The following is a 23,325-nucleotide window of genomic DNA, read 5'->3' on the forward strand; positions in this document are numbered from 1 at the left end:
TCCTTTCTTAGGTGAGTTGGAAGCTTGTGGTATGAGAGTTTTCTCTCTTTAAGTTGTGTTTTATTTTAGTCTTCACACCAGGTTTGACATTTAAATTCAGAGTGTATAAAGGAGATGTTCGGGTTTTGAACTAAAAAAATTCTTCAAGTAAAAGAGCAGTAAATATTTTACTTTTCAAAGGATGCTAAGACATTTAATCAGAATACAGTATTGTCCTCATCCATCTAGTGCAAGCCTTGGTCTCTCTCAGTAGAAATCTGTATCATTATCTCTTCTATTTGATGTATCTGGAAGATTGAACAAAAGAAGAAGAAAACCTCAGCATCTCATAAGAAGAAACATTTATTTTTGTCACTTCCCCCTATAGGCAATGTCAATTATTCTCTAACCTGGAATCGAGCTTTCCTCCCTTTTGTGACTATTCAATTTCCAAAATGCAGCAGAGGTTCAATGTCCTTACAGATCATCTACTGACCAAACAACCCTACCAATCTCTCCTCTTTAACGTTTCTACTGTTAAGTTATAACTTGATAAGCTGTTTTTGCTCAGTGTGGTGATTTCATAACAAGTACATGGCAGCCATTCATTAAACACATGTTGGATTATTAGAAAATTAAAAATAGCATTATGGTAACATTACAAAACTACTGGTTAAACTTAATCATGGACGTACTTGGCTATTTAATTTTCCCATGCATGTCTTTCCTAGATAGATGGTGAGCTCCCAAGAGTGAGGAGAGATGTTCACTACATCTCTGTACTACAAATAGCAAATTAAATATTTTATCCTTAATGCCTCTTGTAGAGCCTATACAGCACTATGCATACGTAGCAGAATACCTAGTAGTAGCTGATAAATGGTAAATATTTAATGAGAAAAACAGTCTCACACACTATTATTACAAAAAATAGCAAACAACTGAATGCATGTAACACAAAACATTAATTCTAAATCGCTACATTAATTTGCATTGGCAAAGCAGGATATACCCCCAAGCAGCTTCCCTGACTTGACAGATGTGTCCCTGATTTGAGTGGAACATTTCTATAATGTAGGACATGTGAGTACTATTTTAAATTGCTTTGCCATAGACCCTGGAGCAGTCATAATTTTTAGTTACTGTGGTTTTTCTGGCTCTAAACGTAAGTAGCAATTCCTGTCATCTGTACAACTTATAGTCATGTGATGAACTTAATATACTAAATCATTTTTGCGAAGATTTTAAATGTTGCCAAAAGTCATTCAGTATACAGAACAACATTCCTGTGTCATTTTCTGTTAGGGTCCTTGACTAAGATATTAAACTAGCTTACCTCTCATTCATTGATTCAGCTACTAAATAGTGAGCAGCACTGCATGACCTGCTATGCAAACAAATTACTCTAAGATAATTTGCATAGGTATTATATTATAGGCAAAAAACAGTGCAATAAGTGCACAGAGCAAGAAGCTATACAATTATTGTAGGGGAAATTAGTGGACAGACTTTTACTATTATCTATAGTTACAGAAAAGCATTCTAAATGCATTCATGACTGCTTGATTATAAACATGTGGAATATAAGTTGGGTAATGGCAGAAAAAGGGAAAATCACACCTGGTTTAATGTCCTCATGCAAACAGTTAGGCAATGGAAATCTCCAGTAAAATGCCACAAGGATTTATGTTTTTCTAGGGTTTATCATTTTTATCTTTGAAGTTAATGGCAAGAGATAAAGACTGATTATTAAATTTGTAGGTGACAGAAAACTGGAAAATATTACATATATTGTTGGGACAGAGTCACCTTAAAAGACTAAAAAATAGGCTGGAATTAATTAGATGAAATTTAATAGGGATAAAAGCCTCAACTAAAAAATAAATAAATATAAGATTAAAAGTACCTGACTGTCCTACATTTGTAACTAAACCACTGAGGATAAGTTAAAGAAAATTCATAATTTGGCCCTAAGCAGTAATGTTTCTGAAAAACAAAACAAAACAAAAACAAACAAACAAACAAAAAAACACAAAATGACTGTGAACACAAATTTTGGTTATACTGGTAGATTATAATGTCTTGGACAAGGAATATAAAATATTTACTCTCTATTGTATGTATGTATATTGTACACCTATCAAGTTTACTTTTGAGAAATGATTAAGTGTGTAAGAAGAAATACATTTTTGGTTTTTAAAGAACTTATTTGTTTCTTTATAAATTTACTTTTATTGACTTTTTGGGTGACATTGGTTAATAAAATTATATAGGTTTTAGGAATACAATTCTAATATACATCATGTGTATATTGTGTCATGTGTCCACCACCCCAAGTCAAGTCTCCTTCCATCATTCTTTTCTACTTTGCCCCTTTTGCCTCTGGTTATCACTATACTGTTATCTGTGACTCTGATTTTTTTTTTTCTTAATTCCTTCACCTTTACCATCCAGCCCATATACCTGCCTTTCCTTTGACAGCTGTTAAATTATTTTGTTCATTAGATTCCACATATGGGTGAAATTATATGGTACTTGTCTTTCTCTAACTGGCTTATTTCACTTAGGAGAATGCTCTCCAGGTCCATCCATGCTGTTGCAAAAACTAAGATTTCCTTTTTTTCCCCCAGCTAAATAGTATTCCAATGTGTAAATATTCTGCAGCTTTTTTATCCACTCATCTACTGATGGGCTCTTGGGCTGCTTCCAAATCTTGGCTATTGTAAATAACACTGCAATTAACATGGGCATGAATATATTCTTTCAAATTAGTGTTTCAGGGTTTTTAGGATATATTTCCACAAATGGGATTGCTGGGTTATAAGGCAGTTCTATTTATAATTTTTTGAGGTAACTCCAAACTGCTTCCCACAGTGGCTGCACCAATCTGCATTCCCACCAACAGTGCATGTGTGAGGTGATATCACATTATGGTATTAAATGAATTTCTCTGATGACTAGTGACATTGAACATCTTTTCATATGTCTCTTGGCTATCTTTATGTCCTCTTTGCAGAAGTGTTTATTAAAGTCCTTTGCCCATTTTTAAATTGGATTGCTTGTGTTTTTTTGAGTTTTATATGTTCTTTATAAATTTTGGATATTTAGCCCATGTTAGATGTATCATTGGTGTTTCTGTTCTCCCATTCAGTGGGTTGGGCTTACATTTTGTTGACGATTTCTTTTGCTGTGCCAAAGTTTTTTTAGTTTGATGTAGTCCCATTTGTTTACGTTTTTTTTGCTGGAGGCAATATATCAGAAAAAAAATATTGCTATGAGAAATGTCTGAGATTTTACTGCCTAGCTTTTCTTCTAGGATTTTTATAGTTTTGAGTCTAAGAATTAAGCCTTTAACTCATTTTGAGTTTATTTTTGTGTCCGGTGTTAGAAGGTGATTTAGTTCCCCCCCCCTTTTTTTTTTAACACATATCTGTCCAATTGTATGAACTCAATTTATTGAATAGACTTTCTCTAGTCCATTGCAGGTTTTTGCCTCCTTTGTTAAATGTTAATTGATCATAAAGGCATTGATTTACTATGGGCTCTGTCTTCTGTTTCATCGATCTACTAGTATATATCTTTTTTTAAAAAATTATCTTTATTGTTGAAAGTATTACAGTTGTACCCTTTGATTTTTTTTTTCCCCATTGACGACCTCCAACCTGACCTGCCCCTCCCAGGTCTTCACCATACTATTGTCTGTGTCCATGGCTATTCATATAAGTTCCTGTGGGGGAGAGGGGAATCTATGTATCTTTTTATTTTATTTTATACCAGTACCTTGCTGTTTTGATTACTATGACCTTGTATTATAGTTTTGTATGAGGTAGCATGATTCTTCCAACTTTGCTCTTCTTTTCAAAGATTGCTGTTGCTATTCAACATTTAGTTGTTTCATATAAAGTTTTGGAATATTTTTTTCTAGTTCTATAAAATATGCCATTGGTATCTTGGTAGAATTTGTGTTGAATCTATAGATTGCTTTGGGTAGTATGGATATTTTAATTATGTCAATCCTCTTATCCATGAACATGGTATATGCTTCCATTTATTTGTATCTTCTTCAATTTGTTTTACAGTGTCTTATAACTTTCTGAGTGCAGGTCTTTTATAGTCCCAGTTAAATTTATTTCTAGGTGTGTGTTTTTTAAGCAATTGTAAATGTGATTTTCTTAGTTTCTCTTTGTGATGGTTCATTATTAGTGTATAAAAATGAAACTGATTATCCTGCTACTTGACTGAATTAATTTATGGGTTCTAACAGTTTTTGAGGGAATATTTAAGGTTCTCTGTATACAGTATCATGTCACCTACAAATAATGACAGTTTTACTTCTTCCTTTCTAATTGGGATTACTTGTATTTCTTCTTTTTGACTTATTGCTGTGACTAGGGCTTCTAGTACTTTGTTGAATAGGAGTTGAGAAAGCAGACATTCCTGTCTTGTTCCTGACCTTAAGAAAAACATTTTTATTTGTTGTTCATTGAGTATGATGTTGGCTGTGAGTTTGTCTTATATGGTCTTTATTATATTGAGGCATGATCCTTCTATTCCTACTTTGCTGATATTTTTTATTATCAATGCATGCTGGATTATATCAAATATATTTTCTGAATCTATTGATATGATCATGTGATTTTTATCCTTCATTTTTTATATGGTGTATCATGTTTATTGATTTACAAATATTATACTAACCTTGCATCCCCAGAATAAATTTCACTTGATCATGTTATATGATCTTTTTAATATGTTGTTGGATCTAGTTTGTTAAAATTTTGTTGAGGATTTTAGCATCTACATTTATCGAGGATATTGGCCTATAATTTATTTTCTTTTGTAGAGTCTTCATCTGATTTTGGAATCAGGATTATGTTGGCCTCATAAAATGAGCTTGGGAGTCTTTCCTTCTCTTGAATTTTTCAGAATAATTTTGAGAAATATAGGTGTTAGTTTTTCCTTGAATGTTTGACAGAACTCACCTGTGAAGTCATCTGGTCCATGACTTTGTTTGTTGGGAGGTTTTTTTATTATTATTACTGCTGCAATTTTACTAGTTGTAATCTGTCCATTAATATTATCTGATTCTTCTTGATTCAGTTTTGAAAGATTGTGTATTTCTAGGAATTTATCTATATTTTCCAAATTGCTCAATTAGTTGGCATATAGCTTTCCATCAAATTTTCTTACAACTCTTTATCTTTATTTGGTGTCCGTTTTTATTTCTCCTCTTTCATTTCTGATTTTATTTATTGGGTCATTTATCCTTTTTTTCTTGATGAGTCTGGTTAAAGATTTGCCAATCTTGTTTATCTTTTCCATGAATCAGCTCTTGGTTTCATTAATATTTTGTATTGCTTTGTTAGGCTTTATTTATTTATTTCTGCTCTGATCTTTACTATTTCCTTTCTTCTACTCATTTTAGTATTTGTTGGTTGTTTTTTAAGTTCCTTTAAGTGTAAAGTTATAATTTTTGTGATATTTTTTTGTTTCTTGAAGTAGGCCTGTAATGTTATGAATTTCCCTCTGAGGACTGCTTTCTCTGTCCCAGAGATTTTGGGTTGCTGTGTTCTCATTTTTATTTGTTTCAAAGTATATTTTAATTTATTTCTTGATCTATTGTTAACCCATTCATTGTTAAGTAACATGTTGATTAGCCTCCATGTGTTTGTGTATTTTTCAGTTTTTTTTTCTTGTGATTGATTTCTGGTTTCATATCATTATGGTTAGAGAAGATGCTTAATATTATGTCAATCCTTTTAAACTTATTGAGGCTTGTTTTTCTAAGACATATGGTTTTAGAAATTGTTCCATGTGCATTTGAAAAGAATATATATTATGCTGCTTTGGGGTGAAATGCTCAGAAGGTATCAATTAAACCCATCTGGTCTAGTGTCATATAAAGTCACTGTTTCCTTATCAGTTTGCTTTACTATGCTGTATTATGTGTTTTACTATTTATTTTGATATGCTGATTCTGATATAGAGTTTATTAGCTAAACCTTTAAAACTTATGTCATTCAAAAATTTGAGCAAGTAGGACTAAAGACATAAATATAAAATCTACTTAAAATTTTCTCCACTAATTTATACCAATTTATATTTAGAAACACATAGTGTTTATGTTTTTGCTACTATTCTTATTGGTGTTTTACATATGGCAATACTATTAGTAGATGTAGCTTTTCTTTGTCAAATGCCTTTGCTTCAGACATCATGACTATTTCTAACAGCTACAACATTTATATAAGATGTTTAATGTTATCTTTAGGTTACAAATTAAGAAACTGAAAAGTTGAGAGTTAAGTAATAAAACAATATCTTCCAATGATAAAATACCAGAATAAGGATTCTAATTTGGTTATATTAGGTTTCAAACTTATGTTTCTTTCACTTTAGCATATCTCCCCTCTCAGCCTCTAATGCTAACTTTTTCCTTTACACTACACAGATTTTTAGAACTTACTATATTAGAACTAAACTAGTCGATCACGTCTATAAGGAAACTTGCTGCTACTATACACAGTTTCACTGTATGTTAAAATTAATATGTCTCTTTTGCTGAGTATCAAGACATTTCCATTTGAAAAAGACATGCCATTAAACATGTTATTTATTACTTTGGCAGTCATATCTTTAGCTAACTGCCTTTGCTGTCTTTTTGTTTAATTTATAGGATGACAGAAAGGACAATGGGGCACCTGGGCAAGCTCCCACATTTTGGGATTCTGTTCCGTGCACAGCTTTTCTGCTGCCATTTTGGAGAAAGAAAGGGACCTGTGACAATAGTTGTGACAGCAGATGTGCTTTTATGTGGTGCCAGCCCTTTTCTTTCTGTAGAGGTAAGTAATATCTAAGTTGATGCTAAAAATGCAAAGGGTACTGTGCAAATACAGAATATACCATTTCTAAAATTCCTTCCACTTTATTGTAAAGGAAGTTTTACAAAATTTGAATAAATTAATAAACACATTTAATTTAGAAAGCAATACTTCACTGATAATTAAGTAAAAATTCCATGTCAAAACAGGTAGAGAATCAGTAAACAAAATAATCCCCTAGAACCTCTTTTTCAGTGTATCCTTTTCTCATTGGAAGCCATGGAAATTGTTCTATTTCTTTCTTCATATAGGACTGCCACTATTTTGTTTTGGAAATGATAATTGAAAAATAAGGAGTTCTAGGATAGTAGGAAATAAATTGAAAAGCAAAAATGGACACTTGTTAAACACAACTAATATGAAAACAGGAAGAAATTATTGAGTCATGGTAATGTAATGTACAACATGGTAATATATTTACTAGTGCTGTATTATATATTAGCAAGTTGCTAAAAAAGTAAAGTTCTTATCACAAGAAAGAATATTGTAACTACATGTGCTGTATCCTAATGTGATGGTCATTTCTCAATATATTTGAATGATTATGTTGTATACCTGAAACATAATTTTATATCAATCATATCTCAATTTAAAAAACAAAAGAAACAAAATGAAAGGACAGAAGTAGTAAATTTAAAATGACATTTGTATTAAACGGTATTCATTTTGGACATTTGTGCAATGCTTTGACATTTTTTAAATATTTTATTGATTTTTTACAGAGAGGGATAGAGAGATTGATTTTTTAGGGAGAGGGATAGAGAGCTAGAAACATCGATGAGAGAGAAACATCGACCAGCTGCCTCCTGCACACCCCCCACCGGGGATGTGCCTGCAACCAATGTACATGCCCTTGACCGGAATCGAACCTGGGACCATTCAGTCCGCAGGCCGACGCTCTATCCACTGAGCCAAACCGGTTTCGGCATGCTTTGACATTTTTAATGTCAAATTATATACTTTATTGAATATGATCTTTACTAGAATACTAATAAATAGGCCATGTATATGGTCTAATTTGAGAGGATCCAGTAAATTATATCCTTTGTCCCTACAAATATTTGGAACAAAATGAGAGATGGACATAGAAATCAGAAAAATTCACTAATTTAACAAGTATTTGCTTAATTCTTACTCATACTTGTTACTTTTAAAGAAACTGGTGATGAACCAGTGAATAAAACAAAAATATATGCACTTGTGGAACTTGTATTGCACAGAGGGACTGATGTCAAATGCTGTGGAAGACACAGAGATGCACTTCTCAAAGCCTACTGCAAGACCGGACATGCTGTACTGCCCAGCTATGAGAACTGAGGTGCAACGCTAGTCCTAGGCATTGGCTGATGGAGGCCTGGGTATGCTTCAGCTTTAAAACCAAGTTCACATTCTGCAGAGCAGACACCAGCCCATGCATGAGCAATAGCCTAGCCATTCCTGCCCAATGTATGACTGACTCCCTTAACAGACTCACTTGGGATTTACAGAGAGCCTTAACTCTGCATCCGGGTAAGAGTGTTCCACCTGTTCAATCTTGCAACCACATTTCTTTCAGCAATATTGGCACCTCAAAAATCTATTGCACACCTAATTCAGTGACCATATCCTTTCCTGGAGAGTTATCATGGATGTTGGTAAACAAGGATAAAACGTGTTACTGTTGTAGGAAAGAAAGCCAATAGATAAATGTGGTTTCAGATATGTGGCCAAAGGGGCTTTTGTTCTCTTTACCTGTGAAGGACACAGTCTTACGCATACAGTCTCAGGCTGTATGGACAATTATAGGGACATCTCTTACTGACGTGTGGAGAATATACACTGAGCAACAGAAAGATAAATAAAATAAATATAACCCCAGATTCATCACCAGATAAGCTACTTCTTCCATAGGGATGTGTGAGTGAGGGTGGGCGAGATAAGCTGTGCTACTCCAGCTGAAATCTGTCTGCATGGAAATATGATGTCAGGGGGAATGAGACTGTCTGTTTACAAATCCATCAGGTATTATCTTTCCCACTTCAAAATAACAAAAAAAGTACAGAAATATAAAGTCACTTGTCAAAAATATATATACATAGTAAATTTGGGGGCCTGAATTTTTTTAATATAAGTAAATCCATTTGAGGATCTTCTATATATTTGAACATCTTCCATGTATCAACATCGAGTACAGGGTATAAAGAAGTAAGGCGTCACCTTTGCCTTTATGATATGTCAATCAAGTGAGGGAGTCAAACATTTTGGATGGTTTCAATGTAGTGTTATCTACATAATGTTTGATTGAGGATACCAATAGGACACTGAGACAAGCATACTTGTCAGCAATGGGTTGATGAAAGATTATGCATGGCTTCCCAGAAGAAGTGATAGTTGATTTGAATCCTGAACAAGGGTAAGACCTAGTCAGGTGAGTGCAGTAGGAAGTGTAAGATGTAAGGTGACTCTGAGTAAAACGAAATGAGGGTTAGAAATAGGAGAGACCACAGAATATTGAGGGATGACAAGTGTTTCCAAATGACCAGAGCATGTAGCACAAAGGAGGGAGTGTTAAAATATGGGATTATAGTGCAGATAGTGGCCCTTATTCAGTCAAGACCTACTATGTACCAGACAAGGTATTGTGTGAATATGTAATATCTATGAATACAGGAAATGTTTTCTAGGTCCACAAATGATACCACATGAAAGTGTTCTGAGTGGAGAAGGGTATGTTGCTCTTGGGGCATAGGAGGTGGCGTTTACTTTACCCTGAGATGGCAGAAGGAAAATACAACCTAAGAAATGAAATATGATTAGGGTTTCACCAAGAGAAAGGTAGAGGAAGAAAATGCCAAAGAGAGGATGTTCAAAAACCAAAATATGAAAATAACAGGGCATAACTCAAAACCTGAGGAAGAACTCTGGAGAACAGACTGTGAAGCAAAGATCCGTGCAAAAATGACATCCTAAGAGAAAACATATATAGTCTATTGACCCTGCAGTAAATATTAATTCTATATCAATACTTCTAAAATCTGTGACTATCTGAGAATTTTCCTTCCTATTTTACCAGGCCAAAAGAACACAAGAAGGGGCAATCACATGACTACTTATATAGTGGCGGGGAGGCTGCTGAATTAGCCCTAATTTGACAGTGATCATATAAACACCTCAAATTTCATGACTGTACTTTCATCCGACTTACTGTAGGCATTTTTTAAAGTTATCAAAAAATCAAATGCCTCTAGTAGTCTATAATATTTTAACTTGACTGATATTTATAGCAGAGAAGTAATAAACTATGCATATTAAATTGAATAGAGAGTGAACACATAAAACTTGACGTGGAGCACCTGTTCTAATTTGTCAGAGCTGCCTAAATTTCATTTTTCTTCAGAAAATAGGACCGGTAATAGGGACACGTATGTTGGGCTTGCAAATCATTTTATTAGCAAGGAGACCTCAAAACTACATTCTGAGATATGGACGTTTTCGGGTGTTCGCAGTCTTTTCTTACAGATCTATGAAAATTTTGTTTCAACCTTTAAACTAAATCTTACCCGATTTTCTTAATACCTCAGAATCTAAATTTGAAGTTTTGTGCAAACATTTATTATGTACATAAGTATTTTTAATACAACTATATGTAATATCTAATCGATATTTTAAATAGAAAATAATGTTAGCTTTTGTATTTCATAAAGGATTCTATGCTATGTTTTAATGTAATACACTTAAAGGAAATCTCAAATCTCATAGATAAAGTAGTATGTGAGAAAAAACTAAAATGTAGCAATAGGACAAAAGAAATAAAATACTGCTTTAAAATGTAGTTTTAAAATGACTCTAGTTTTAAAGGAAAACCATTACAAAATAGGGAATTGTCAGCATTAACGTTTTTGCTCTAAATCAGCCATACTTAATTTTTAATGATGCTAAGAATAGCAGCAACACAGCCTCTTGTTTTGTTTTGTTTATGTGTTGTTATTTCACCATTACTTTGACAAGTGGAGTTCAGAGGGAGTTCACTCGGAGTTAACCACGTCTTTTAGAGGATGCAAGGCTCGCACAGGAAACCACTGGGGACTGTATGCCTCAGTCTAGATATGAACACGCTTAGAGCAATTTGGAATTTTCTATTTCCTGTCCTTCCTCTGGCTCTCCTATTTGTTGGAAACTGTGATCAGATTGCAGAAAGATTACACTTTAACCTACATTTAATCTAAACTAAATAGATATCAGAAGCCATGTTAAGAAATTCAATTTTGTTGTTCTTAAGAGCCAGGTGAGGGGTGGGGTTGTATTCTGGTATATTAAATGTTGCTGAGCAACATAAAATTGTTTTCAATGTAGTTTATATCTGTGAAGGGCAAAAGTAAGTAGTTCCTTCATTTCAAGGGGATACTTTCTATGAAATTTCCTCTGCAGATACCAGCATCTCGGTGGGTAAGAGGTCAAGAAGAATTATAACAAAATGTGTGTTGGAGAAAAATCTTAGGGGAAAAGATATTACTCCTAAAGACATTTCAAAGTCTTAGAATTTCAACCCTGTCCTTTTTAATACAGTGGTTACTTTTTTTTTTTTTTGTAAGAGTTAAGTACAACTTGTTCTTTCCTTTTCAATTGTTCTGATTTCTATTTGAGGCCAGTAACTTTACAATCCATTCTAAGCTGATTGTTAATAAGCATTTCCAGTTGAAAAGACCTGGGTTATACTCTGTTTCTTATTTCCAAGCTTCTTAAAGGTCTAGGCATTTTCATATGACTTTCCTTATTCACCGTAATGAAGTCACACAGACTTTGTGATTTTTTGTGATTATGTGCATGAGTCACTTTTTTTGTATAGCTCACAATGCCACCTTTAATTTGATTTTTATGTCATTTAGGAATTACTTAGAGCAATATATCTGCAGTTAGTGAAAACTGCAAAATGTGTTACGGAGTCCTAGAGATCCAACTTGTCACTTATGCTGAATAGTTTCAGGTCTTACAAGAAAACATGCAAGTTGCAGGGGCTGGTTTTGTCTTGTTTTGTTGTTTACACACTGCTGTAAGAAAAATCAAATAACACATGTTGCAAATAAAAACAATGATAGGAAATATTAGGAAAACATGTAATTACAAAAAGACTGCCACAACTGTAAAGTGAAAATTTTTCCCATTTTAACTTGGCATTTCCCCCCCTCCTTCTTTGAACAAGTACTTGAAGTGAAATGTTAATAAAATGTAATTAACTGCACAATGAACTGTCTTTATCATCTACTTTTGAATAGTTTGTTTTTCACATATTTTTCCCTTTGTTTCAAACAAGGAAAGCAATTAATCTTCCCTTTAAAATTAAAAAAGAGGTGTACAAAAGCTTTGAAGTACTGTATGGTAGAGGGTTGGAGGGATTACTGGCTTCTTGTGGTTGTTAAGCGGAATAACCCTCCTCTACACTGACACTTGCAAGAGGCTCCTGTTTGGGCCATTGGAAGCCAATTCATGGCTGCATTTCTGGAGAGTGCATAAAACTAACATTGTTATGTAGTTTCACTGACAGAGGCGCACTCATGCAAAGCAAGATGGATGGGATGTCAGCTTTCTCTATCATGGGATCTCCATTTAGTGACCCAGATGAGGACTGAGAGAACTTGTCACACAAGCATGACAGGGCCAGATAGGGCTTTAAATGGAGCTCCAAATCTCATATAGATCTGAAGTTGCTGCTAGAGCACAAAATTTGTCATAAAAGACTTGTCAGAGCAGAGTTCATTAAGGTAAAGGATGATAGTACTTTATCTGGACACAAGTGAGCTCTCCTCCTGCGGCCTGAGCTTCTGTCACAAGAGAGTCCAGTTTTGTTTTGTTTCTCTTCTTGATGGCCTTTTAAAATGATTTCATTAAGTTTCTCCTTGTTCTTTAATCCTAACTCAAACATTTCTTACAGCATTTGCTCCCAATTTTGCTCCTTTGTTAAATTTGGAGGTGTGTTTGTGATGTCAATTCACAGCCACTTGGGACTTGACTGAGCCTGGAGGTGAGGTGTTAAAGCTCCCAGGGCAGAATTGTAGTGCTTAAGGTGAAAGACAAGGTTCTTAATCACTTGTACTGTGACTGCCAGGCTAGGAATTTCATGGCCACCACTGAATTTTCTTTTACTCAGTGCAGAGATCAATAAAGGTATTCAGCAACACCAAGCTGTCTGGGCTTTAACTGAAATCCCAATGTGACAAAGTCAAGAAGGATACAATGCCCAATTGCAAGTAGGTTTATAAGAAGTTAAGTATGTTGCTTAAATATATATCATTTGATAGCAATCCATTACTGTTCATTTCAGCATAATTCAGATTTATTGTATCTTCTTCAAAGGCCATTATAATTTTTTGGTTTGTTAGCATTTTTCTTTCTTTTTAAAGTCCAGGAACCTACTGTGAAGTCCTAAAGAGCACAGCTCCTATTATTCTTACTTTACAGATGGGGACAACAAAGTAAACACTAGTTATTTTTTCTTATTTTAGAATGTAAGAAAATGGTGACTGATTTACTTTGTACTCCCAATTCCCAGCTTAATGTATTTACTTTATCTATCTATCTATCTATCTATCTATCTATCTATCTATCTATCATCTATCTATCTATCTATATAAAAGCTTAAGTGACCGAACAACTGGTTGACCAGTCGCTATGATGAGCACTGACCACCAGGGGGCAGAGACTCAATGCAGGAGCTGCCCCCAGTGGTCAGTGAGCTCCCACAGACAACCTTCTGTGGCAGGCCAACCTCCCGCGGTCCCTCCCTCCAGTTGGCCAACCTCCTGTAATCCCTCCCCCAGGATGATCGGCCCCAATCGGGACTGGGCAAGATGGCTCTCATCAGCCCCAATCACTGGCCAGGCCAAGGGACCCCACCTGTGCATGAATTCATGCACCAGGCCTCTAGTAATATGATAAAATATTAAATGATAAATCATGAGCGTGGTTTTTCTTCTTCAGCTACTATAAGTGATACCAGATGTCAGCCCTCAGCAATGGCCTTCTCCAGGAATTGGCCCTTCCCCGTGTAGCCAGCATCCAATGAATGGATGCAGGGGACAGAGTGACCCTAGTTCAGGACATCTTTAAAGTGTCACTTTAGCTTTAGAGTTTACCATGGACCAGCTGACATTTTTGTTGATATTTATATAGCAGTGTGACTTCTTGCTCTGCCCCATTCTGATTCCTTCATCCTCTGATACCTTCCCTCCTGCACCCACATTTGCTTTCCAGTAAAACTGACTTGTGACATCAAATATACAGCTTGTGCAAATGGGGGTTGGAGTTCACCAATACTTAACCCTTCCACTTTCCTTCTCAATATTTCTGATGTACATTATTTTCTTTCTTTTAGAATATTGAATTTAAATATCTTTTGAAAGAAATAGTATGAAGATGATAATGAAAATAATACAATCAATGTGCAAGTAGGCAAATTATTTGTTTTCCTTATGTCATTTTGAGTATTAATTAACAATGACCTTTTAAGGTAATCATATTAAGTGCATATTTGAAAGGATCAAGTAGCCTCACTCCTTAGATAGAAACTCCCATTTAGATTTTATGCTAAAGACATAAACTTGGGTCTCTCTTCATGTGTCTGGTCACCTAGTGAGATGGTTTCTTCTATCAGATGTCCATTATTAAATGTTTATTGACTCACAATCTAGTGCAATGTATCAGCTTTCTATTTTTGTGTAAAAAATTATCACAAATTGAGAGGCTTAAAACATACACTTTTTTTTTTTTTACTCAGCCAAGCTAGGTCCTATGCTCAGGCCCTCAGCAGGTGAGGTAACATTTGGAGGCTCAGCTGGGAATGGATTTCTCTCTAACACCCTTCTTGTTGTTGGCAGAATTCATTTCTTTGCAGAGGTAGAATTCATTGCAGGTTTCTTCCATAAAGTCAGAGAGAGAGAGATAAGGGAGAGAGAGAGAGAGAGCGATGTCCCACTTCCAGACTCTGACCCTTAGATTCTCTAAAAAAAAATAGCTCTCCTGATTAGGGAAGACCCATTTAGGATAATCTTTCTTTTGATTAATTTAAAGCAAGTTGGACAGATGGACAGATACTTAAATTACATCATTGAAATCCCTTTACTGTTGCTATTTTCTGTTGGTTAGAAGCAAGTTACAGATCCTATCACTCTCAAGGTAAGAGGATTAAAAGTAAGTGAGGATCATTGATAGTCATCTTAGAATTTTGCCTACCATATGAAATAAAAGTATACTTATTATAAAGCCAGGAGCAGTAATTTTTCTTTTTCATTTTTCTTTTCCTAGTTTTTTTTTTTTTTTTTTTAATCCTCTCCCTAGGATACTTTTTTCCATTTATTTTTAGAGAGAGTAAAAGGGAGGGAGGGAGAAGGAGAGAGAGAGAAAGAAACACTGATGTAAGAGAAGCACATTGATTGGTTACCTCCCTCACTGGCCCTGACTGGGGCCAATGATTAAACCTGTAACCCAGGTATGTTCAGAGAATTGACAGAGAATTGAACCCATGACCTTTCAGTGCATGGGCCAACACTAACCTCAAAGTCACACTTGCCAGGGATAGGAGCAGTAATTTTTGACATTACAAATTATTATGAGGTTTTTAAATTAGATTTTTTTTTATTATAGGTAACTACAATTTAATAAAAGGAATGCACATTTCAGCTAAGAAAGAGTCTCAAGATTTGAATTTTATTACTCTGCCATTGGAGCCCAACTAATTATTAGCCCAGGTTTTCATTACTTGACTCTTTGACTTCCTGTTCCAACTCTTATGTGATTCTACTCCTAAAGAAGGCAGTGACCCAAATATGCTTCCTAGAGTAACACATTCAGCTTGTTTCTGGGTCTCATACTTCTCTAACCTTCTATTTTCTCTTACCTAGCTGACTAACAGCTTTGGATATTGCTAGCTCAGAGTCTATCATTCCTTCCTAGAGAAGACTAATAAAGTTTCTTTCTTTTTCCTTCTTTGAAATGGCAATATATGTGTACTTGTAGATCTTAGACTAAAGTGCATGCTTCTTGTGTTGCCCTAGAGAGGGTGAGGGACATTTTAATAAATGTACCATTGTTCTTGGGTTTGAACACATGACTGATTTTGGCCAAAGGAAAGTTATTGGATGTAATAGAAGCAGAGGCCTTTGGATTGGCCTCTTGACTTCCTGCCATTCATCATGAGAAGAATTTGCGTTGAGTAGACACTGAGCTAAGATGGATGAGAGCCAGTCTAAACTCAACCCGTACCATAAAGCCAGGTCAATGTGGTTGGCACACACCTTGAGTAGAGCCACCAGGCAGAATGAAGGCTAGATTGGCTTAACCATAACTAACCTATAGTCAGGTCAAGTGAGCATGAGAATAAAGATGTGTAATTAAAGCCACTGAATTTTGCAGTTGTTTGTTAGGCAGTATTATTGCAGCATGGTTGAGTAAAACTTAATCAGCTATGTATGAATTGACATATATCTACATTAAGTGTATTTAATATATTAAGTAGATTATAATATAGAAAAAAGGGATATTCATGGCTTAATGAATAGAGAATCTTGCCCCTCAGTCAATTTTATTAACCTATCAAATCTGCATTCAGGTCTTGCTTTTTCTGTGACTATTCCTCTAGTTTTTTGCTAGACACTTCTTTGGACCCATGAAAGATTTATTAATTTACTACTTCTTTTAGATTTACATATATTATGTGTATTCAGTTAGGCTGGATTTCCTTCTGTGCTTGTGGTTAAACATGATAGAGGGGCTAATATTGTCATTTCCTACCATTGTTCTCTAGTAGGGCACTATTGAAATAAGTGCTAATTATGCATTAGTTCATTAAATATTTCAGAGCCTAACATGGACAAGGTTCCATGCCCAATTCTGTATTATCACTTACTCTTCTCTGACAATAGAACTTCTCAACTCAAACTTATTATTAGTGATCATAGACCCACCTATAGTGTAAAGTAGATTTTGTTAATGCCTATAAGACATTTTCAAATACTATACATATGTACAAAATAATTTAATATAATAAAGACAAAATATTTAAAAGTTGTTGTTAGCATAATTTTATATAATAAAGAGATAATATTCAAATTGACCCTCACACCCTTGTGTCACAAGATGGCCACCCCCAAGTCATCACAAGATAGCCACCACAAGATGGCCACTCCCACATTGTCACAAGATGGCCCTCAGGGGAGGGCAGTTGGGGGAAACCAGGTCTGCAGGGGAGGGCAGTTGGGAGTGATCAGGCAAGCAGGGGAGGGAAGTTGGGGGCAATCAGGCTGGCAGGGGAGCAATTAGGTGTCAATCATGCCAGCAGGGGAGTGGTTAGACCTCAATCAGGCTGGCAGGGGAGTGGTTTGGGGGCTATCAGGCTGTCAGGCAGAAGTGGTTAGGGGCAATCAGGCAGGTGAGTTGTTAGAAGTGGTTAGGGGCAATCAGGCAGGTGAGTTGTTAGGAGCCAGCAGTTGTTAGGAGCCGGATTGTGAGAGGGATCCCAGATTGGAGAGGGTGCAGGCTGGGCTGAGGGACACCCCCCACCAGTGCACAAATTTTGTGCACCAGGACTCTAGTCAATAATAAAGTTAAATTAAAATGATAAAATGACTGAGTGAAAGTTAAAACATAACAAAGATAACATGTATTATGTATTTTTCTAGTCCAAGTACTTTTCAAAACACTTTACATGCTTTGGGTCACTTAATTCTTAGAGTCCTCTGTGATGTTATTAATATCACTATCTTCATGAAGCCCAATAAAATTGCTTGAAAACACAAAATTAATGTTATGGAGCCAGTTAAAATCCTATTCTACAACAGGAAACAAAAAATGCATATGTAGAATGTATGTGTCATAAAGGTGTCATATAACATACTGAAGAATTCAGATTTTAAAACCAGGCTGCTGAGTTACAAATTTTATTTTTTACTTATTTGTTGAGTGACATGAGCAATTTAAATCAATTAACCTCAGTAAAATCGAGAAGAATTGCATTATTTTTATGAAAATTAAATAAGATGTAAACACTTTTAGAAGAATGTCTAGCAAACAAAGAAAGGTTGAATAATTCCAGAAATTACTATTATTTCATGGTCTACCCAAAATTAATTGAGTGAATCAATAGTTTTTATAGACACTGCATGCAGGAAATAAATAGACATGCTTATCTGAGAAATTAACCAATTACAGAGCAGTGCTTGCCAAGAACAGCTCTTGCAAATTTCAATGTAGGGTGTACCCCTGAAACCAGGATTACACTCTCTGGCCATAGAATTTCACACCTAAGACATGTTTCTCCTAATTATCATATCACTCTCTTGTTCTTCAGTTTCAGTTGTTCTCATGGATGATGGTTGTACAGAAAAAAATGAACTTACTTCATACAAACACTATTCTCGTTGTAATCAATAACTTTATGTGGTAGGTGGGAAAATGATGAAATGACTTACCCAAAGGTAGAAGAAATGGATCTGGATCATACAATCTGTTGTGCTTATCTTCTTAAGAAGTTCATTCCTAATTCAGATTCCTCAAAGTAAATTTTAAAATTAGTTGATTTTATTTTTACAACAGTTTTAAGTTTATAGACAAATTTAGCAGAAACTACAGTTTTCAAATAGCCCTCCCTATTCACCCTCTACTTGATACCCCAACTCACTCCTATACATATGTCTCTTTTTTCACCCCATTGACCTCTCCCCGGTCTCCCCCACCTCCTGGCACATGTCCTCAAACCCCCCTACCCCCGCCAGTGTCTGAGTCCATTGGTTATGCTTATATGCATGCATACAAGTCCTTTGGTTGATCTCTTACCCCTGCCCCTCCAACCCTCCCCTGCCTTCCTGCTGAAGTTTGACAGTCTGTTTGATGCTTCTTTGTCTCTATATCTACTTTTGTTCATCAGTTTATGTTCATTATATTCCACAAATGAGTGAGATAATGTGATATTTATCTTTCTCTGACTGGCTTATTTCACTTAACATAATGCTCTCCAGTTCCATCCATGCTGTGTCAAATGGTAAGAATTCCTTCTTTTTTTACAGCAGCATAGTATTCCATTGTGTAGATGTACCACAGTTTTCTAATCCATTCATCTGCTCATGGGCACTTAGGCTGTCTCCAAACCTTAGCTATTGTAAATTGTGCTGCTATGAACATAGGGGTGCATATATCCTTTCTGATTGGTGTTTCTGTTTTCTTGGGATATATAATATTGATATATTATTATTAAAGTTCATATTTATAAATGGGTTTGCTTTTTGTGTTGTGCATTATAAGGATTTTGCCAACTGTATAATGGTATGTGTCTAACATTACAGTGTCATAAAGAATAGTATCATCACTATAAAAATCCTCTGGTCTTTACTTATTCATACTTCCCTCACTCTCCCCAAACAGGGCAAATACTGATCTTCTTATTGTCTCTAAATAGTTTTTTTTTTCTTTTTCAGAAGTCTTACAGTTGGAATCACGTAGCATGTAGCCTTTCAGATTTGCTTGTTTACCTTAGTAAAATATATGTCTTTTTATGGCTTGGTATCTTAATTCTTTATCACTGTAAAATATCCCATTTTATGGTTATACTACAGTTTATCCATTCACCTTACTAAGGACATTTAGATTGTTTCCAAGTTTGGGCAAGTATGAATAAATCTGCTATACATATTTGAGTATAGGATTTTGTCTGGACATACATTTTCAGCTCATTTGAGTAACTACTTAGGAATGTGATTGGCAGATTGTATGTTAAGATGTTTAGCTTTGTAAATAACTAACAAACTGTTTTCTAAAGTGGCTGTACCATTTTGCATTCCCACCAAAATTGAATGTGTGATCTTGCTGTTCCGCTTCTTCACAAGCATTTGGTGTTGTCAGTGTTTTGGAGTTAGCCTTTCTAATGGGTGTCTAGTGATATCTCATTGCATTAATTTGCACTTCTCTAATGATGTATGTTAAGTATTTTTTTCATATGTTTATTTGCCATCTGTATATATTCTTTGGTAAATTATCTGTTCAGATCTTTTATCTAATCTTAGCTGGTAATTTTGCTTTCTTATTGTTGAGTTTTAAGAGTTCTTTGAATATTTTGGGTAATGGTCCTTTATTAGATGTATCTTTTGTGAAAGTTGTCTCCCAGTCTGTAATTTGACTTTCATTCTCTTAGCAATGCCTTTTTAATTTTGATGAAATCCAACTTATTCTTTTCTATATAGATCATGTTTTGTGTGTGTGTGTTGTATTTCAAAAAGTCATCATTAAACCTCAATTCATCTAGATTTTTTTCTGGTACTATCTTCTAGATTTATAATTTTACATTGTTTAGGTCTATGAACCATCTGAGTTAATATATGGAAACTCTAATATCTATGACTAGGGGTCTGGTGCATGAAATTCATGCACTGGGGGGGGGATGTCCCTCAGCCCAGCCTGCACCCTTTCCAGTCTGGGACCCTTTGGGGGATGTCTGACTGCCAGTTTAGGCCTGATCCATGTGTGATATCCCTCTCACAATCCGGGACTGCTGGCTCCCAACTGCTCACCTGCCTGCCTGCATGATTGCCCCCTAAACATTCCCCTGCCAGTCTGATCGATGCCTAACTGCTCCCCTGCTGGCCAGATTGCCCACAACTGCCCGCCCCTGCTGGCCTGATCACCCACAACTACCCTCCCTTGCCAGCCATCTTGTGGTAGCCATCTTTGACCACATGTGGGGGTGGCCATCTTTGACCACATGGGGGTGGCCATCTTGTGCAAGGGCATGAGGGTCAATTTGCATATTACCTCTTTATTATATAGAATTAGATCCTTATTTTTGCAAGTGAATATTCAGTTATTCTAGCACCTTTTGTTGCAAATGACTAACTTTCTACATTAAATTTCCTTGATATTTTCAAACTGAATTTTTAATCCTAAGTATATACTACCATTTAAGTTAACCCTTATAAAATATTCTTTAAATGTGGTGAATGTCCATATAGCTATTTTGTATAATGTCAAACAGATATAACATAATTTAATTTCTATAATTTTTTTTAAATGTGGGAAAAGCATGGATGCTTCAATATACAGTATGGTGACAATTACTAGCCTTGTGAGAAAAAAGTAAGGTACATCTCTATATCAAACATACACCAAAATAAATTCTGAAAATATTAGTTCTGTGTGAATTTTAAATAATGAGAATAATCTCCAATCAACTTAGATTAATTATGGAAAATATGTTATATTGCATTTTTATAAATTGTACCCCATAATTATGACTTAAGTATTCAATATTTATTAAAATGTTATGGTGTATGATTTGTTGTATTAAAAAGGCCAGTGAAAATTAATAATATTTAAGAAAAGAGAAAATAGAGTATGCTTTCTAATAAAATTTATAAGCTATTGAGGGAAACAATCATTAATTTAAAACCTCAGAAATATATTTTTGAGATAAATTAAATTTCAAAAACATTCACAGAGAATGAACAAATACAGCTGTATTTTGTTTGTTTGTTTGTTTGTTTTCATTTTTATACAATTAAATTCTCTATCAAGTCTCTATTATTTCCAATGCAGGAAAATGAACTACTTATATCAGGGTAAATCCAATTATTTTTTTGTTTTGTTTTGTTTTTCTTGAATTATTTTCAAGGGTTGTAGTTTTACATTCTCCTTCCTTTGAAGAATATTTTTAGATGGGAGCACGGGGGAGCTTCACTCTTATCCTTTGGGAATCAACCATTACCTATAATCCTTTACTTGTCCCATCAGCCCTGGTACCTGCTGAGCTGTACCCATGTCTCAATTTGATCCCCATATTGACATTCTTTCCACCATCCTCTATTGACATCCTTGAAGGTCAGTCAGCTGACTTACAAGCTTTATAAAACATTGAGATGAAACAAAGGAGGCTAGCAAAAAAAGAAAATATATATTAAGAAGGAGGCTAGAAGCATGTAACAGAGGAACCTCTTCTTCACTGAGGAAACAAGAAAAATTTCCCTGGAAAATTTGTGCTAGAAGTGCCATCTGAAGAATGAGCATCCTCTACTCCAAGGAGGAGAGGGAAAGGAGATATGTAGCATTCTAAATGGGAAGAAACCATGGCACATGCAAAGGAAAGAAGAGTCCTTGGGTTTGGAATTGAGTTTGCAGTATGAGGGTGGGGTTACATTTGAGTAACCTGAGAATATACGTTTCCACATTTCCTTTATTTTTTTAATATATTTTTATTGATTTCAGAGAGGAAGGGAGAGAGAGAGAGAGAAGAAAGAGAGAGAGAGATCAGAACATCAATGATGAGAGAGAATCATTGATTGGCTGCCTCCTGCATGTCCCATACTTGATGGAGCCCACAACCTGGGCATGTGCCCTTGGCCAGAATCAAACCTGGGACCCTCCAGACCGCAGGCCGACGCTCTATCCACTGAGCCAAACTAGCTACGGCTACATTTCCTTTAGAGATCTTCTAAAGGAGATAGACACTTTTAGATCAAATTAATCTTTTGTCTTTCTTGTCTGTTCAACAATAACTGTATATTATTTATGAATAATTGGTTCCAACTTTCAGATGTTGACAAATACATGTTGGTAATGCTCTCTCATGGAAGGTTAATACAGGTCTTTTCCAAAGCACAATATTTAGTTTTCAAATTATCAGTGGTTTTTCTAAAAGTGTGATTCAAAGACATCAATTTATGAGGTTCCCAAATACATACCTTGTAAACCAGAAAAACCAACACTTGAGCATCACTTAATGATGCTTTTCTACATTAATGACATAAACTTAGCCCTAAAGGCCCCATAATTATGACACTAGCAAATCATCAACATCAGAATGCATTAGGTCGCTGGCCAAAAAAAGGAGAAAAAAATCATCCTTTGAGTACTATTGCATAATAGTGACCAATATACAACATCCTCAGTGATTGTGCTTTCCTATGACTAACAAAATATTTTGAAAATGATAACTAATATTTCCCTAGAAACATGTTAACTATATTGTCTTTCAGTTGAAAATAGTAAAAAACAAACAAAAAAAGCCAAAAATATATATTTTTTGTCTTTTCAAGTATCCTTATGGTCAGTTTTTAGGAAATTGATGCTTTGCCATGCTGTGTAAGCAATCATGACTAGAAAGAGTTAAGACAATAAAATATAAAATTTTATTCCAAGAAGAATTCTGTGCATTGGAAAACTGTACCTTTTAAAAAGTGTGAAAATAAAAAATCCTTTGTAACTCTTAATTACCTTAGTTTGAATTTAACACTTTCCTTGGTTTCCTTATTCCTGCTAAAGTCTCTTAGAAGCTGAAATACTAGTATATCATAATTAATAGTCTTATTCATGCATTTCATATGTTTTCATTTTGTGAATAAAGCCCTAAAATTCCTAATTAGATGAATACAGTCTTTCTAAGTAGTGAATTTGGAATGGATCTTCTATTTGAGATGGCATTATAATTCCTAATAATAATATTAGCAATAATCAC

General features: G+C 34.9%; 1 long non-coding RNA gene across 1 annotated transcript; it reads right to left on the reverse strand.

Moving 5' to 3' along the window:
- Window positions 1–215: 215 nt before the first annotated feature.
- On the reverse strand, window positions 216–18,378 carry LOC129150090 (uncharacterized). Its single transcript, XR_008556831.1, has 3 exons — window positions 18,299–18,378; window positions 1,316–1,366; window positions 216–287 (listed from the first exon to the last, which is right to left on the reverse strand). It is a non-coding gene; the product is annotated as an uncharacterized LOC129150090 (long non-coding RNA).
- Window positions 18,379–23,325: the final 4,947 nt, after the last annotated feature.

The sequence above is a fragment of the Eptesicus fuscus genome, chromosome 8, assembly GCF_027574615.1.
Source record: "Eptesicus fuscus isolate TK198812 chromosome 8, DD_ASM_mEF_20220401, whole genome shotgun sequence".
NCBI classification, from domain to species: domain Eukaryota; kingdom Metazoa; phylum Chordata; class Mammalia; order Chiroptera; family Vespertilionidae; genus Eptesicus; species Eptesicus fuscus.